Below are 2655 nucleotides of genomic sequence, written 5' to 3'. Positions count from 1 at the left end.
TTCTGTGTCTGTGTTAATTGGTTTCCCTTTTCTTTGTTGAAGAGGGTCTGTGCAGTCCTTCTGCCTACTCCGCCATCTTGCCGGAACTCCTCCAAAGCAGGGCTTTAAGCTGGTTCATTCTAGTTTGACCTCTTACTGAGAATTTGCATTTCCACCACAGACTTACTGTATGAGAATCTACCTTTAACAAGATCTTATACATACATAAATATCACCTGGGGATCTCTATAAGAATCACCTGTGGATCCTGTTATGCAGACGATACAACCTTGTTTGCCAAAAATGAAGACAAGTGGAAGTGCTTAGTGATGAAGATCAATGGAGTAAGGAAGTATAATCCTTCCCTGGGAAAGACAAAAGAAGGCCTGCTGTCTCTGTGGTTAAAGCATTCAGGTGCTAACTGAGAAGTTAGCAATTTGAACCCACCAGCCACTCACTCTATGGGAGAAAGATGAGGCAGTCTGCTTCTACAAAGATTTACAGCCTTGGAAACCCTATGGGACAGTTCTACTCTGTCCCATAGGTTTGTTATGAGTCAGAATTGACTCAATGGCAATGGAGTTTTTTTGGGGGTAGGGGAAGGGCAATGAAAATGTATGAACAACAACATAGTCTGCCAAATATTGCTCTGCTAATTACCCCTCTTCTTCTTGGGATTCCCAAGGGAATTATAGATAAGAAAGAAATTGGAATTGAAATCAAAGAATCATTTTATTCATAGATGAGCTAGCACTCAATAACCTCAGAGCAGAGCTTTGGCTAAAATACTGAGTTGAAGCAAATGGCTTAGGTCTAAGCCTGAAGGGAAGTTTCCTAGTTCCCTGCTCCCCTCAATCTAAATTCTGGGACTATAATGTTTAGGGACGCCTGCAGAGAGGGAGGAGATGATCAGATCGGCAAAGCTGACCAGGTTTAGTCATCTAAATGTGTGCTGAATGGAGACTAGGCTGGGCCTACACAGCAGGAAATGGGAGCATGAGTAGCACACAAGGGTATGTGACCTTTTAACACAAAGTGACTCCATCCACTAGTGAAATGTGGACTATTTAATGTCTTGGACTCTGACTAATCAGGGATTATTAACTCCTCCCTTCAGCAGGTAGTCAGTAAAAGGGCAGGCAGAGAAAGGAATTCCTTCCTGTGTTTTCACATTTTTATTTTTGTTCTTAATTCATTGGGAAAAATCCTCTATGGAACAAGTAATGTGTGCATCATCTATCTGCCAGCTAGAAAACAAGCTTATCAAGAATAGGGACCAATGCATCTAAACTATTGTTTCTACACACTGTAGCTCCTCAGATATTTGTTAATAACAATTATGACTATCATTTAAGAGACATCATGCTATGGTCAGTAGACAAAACTGTGATCACTTACGGATATATCAGGTTTTTGTAACCTAGGATTCTGGAGCCATTTTTCTTGTCTCATTTCCAATTTTTATTCTATTGGCCCAGAAAGGTTTTGAGATGTGGGTCGAGACAGTGGTAGAATGTGACTATTCCATATGACCCCAAACAGATGGATATGTCAAGTATACGTTGTGAGGTGCCATCAGGTCAGCTCCGACTCATAGCGACCCTGTGTGCAACAGAACCAAACACTGCCCGGTCCCGCACCATCCTCACAATCCTTCCTGTGCTTGAGCCCATCATTGTAGCCACTGCATCAATCTGTCTCATTGAGGATCTTCCTCATTTTTTGCTGACCCTTTAATTTTTTTTTATTTTTTTTATTTTTGCAGTGTTCCCTCCCCTCCCCTCCTACTGACCCTTTACTCTACCAAGCTTGATTTCCTTCTCCAGGGAATGGTTCCTTCTGACAACATGAGCAAAGCAGGTGAAATTAGGTCTGGCCACTTTCACTTCCAAGGAGCATTCTGTCTTTCATCACCCCCTTCCCCCAACAGATTTATTCATTCTCTGGTAGTGCATGGTATTTTTAGTATTCTTCGCCAAAACCACAATTCAAAGGCATCAACTCTTCTTCAGTTTCCCTTATTCATTGTCCAGTTTTCACGGGCATATGAAGCAACTGAAAATATCATGGCTTGGGTAAGGTACATCTTAGTCTTCAAAATGACTATCTTTGCTTCTTAACACTTTAAAGAGGTCTTTTACAATAGATTTGCCCAGAGTAATATGACATCTGATTTCTTGACTGCTGCTTCCATGGGTGTTGATTGTGGGTCCAAGTAAAATAAAATCCATGACAACTTCTCCATTTATTGTGATATTGATCATTGGTCCAGCTGTGAGTAATTTAGTTTTCTTTATGTTGAGGAGTAATCTATACTGAAAAGGGTAATCTCTATTCTTCTCTAGTAAGTGCTTCAAATCATCTTCACACTTTCAGCAAGCAAGGTTGTGTTGTCTGAATATTGTAGGTTATTAATGAGTCTTCCTCCAATCCTGATGCCCCATTCTTCTTCATATAGTCCAGCTCCTCAGATTATTTGCTCACCATGAAGATTGAATGTTGTTGTTGTTGTTGTTAGGTGCCATCAAGTCGTCTCCGACTCATAGCGACCCAAGCACAGCAAAACGAAACACCGCCTGGTCCCGTGCCAGCTCCGTTATCCCTGCTATACTTGAGCCTACCGCCGCAGCCACTCTGTCAATCCATCTCATTGAGGACCTTCCCCTCTTTCGTTGA

The sequence above is a fragment of the Orycteropus afer genome, unplaced genomic scaffold (assembly GCF_000298275.1).
Source record: "Orycteropus afer afer isolate SDZICR_OR568_19922 unplaced genomic scaffold, OryAfe1.0 scaffold00510, whole genome shotgun sequence".
Classification (NCBI taxonomy): domain Eukaryota; kingdom Metazoa; phylum Chordata; class Mammalia; order Tubulidentata; family Orycteropodidae; genus Orycteropus; species Orycteropus afer.
The sequence above is the reverse complement of the archived record's forward strand: the minus strand, read 5'-3'. Positions refer to the sequence as shown.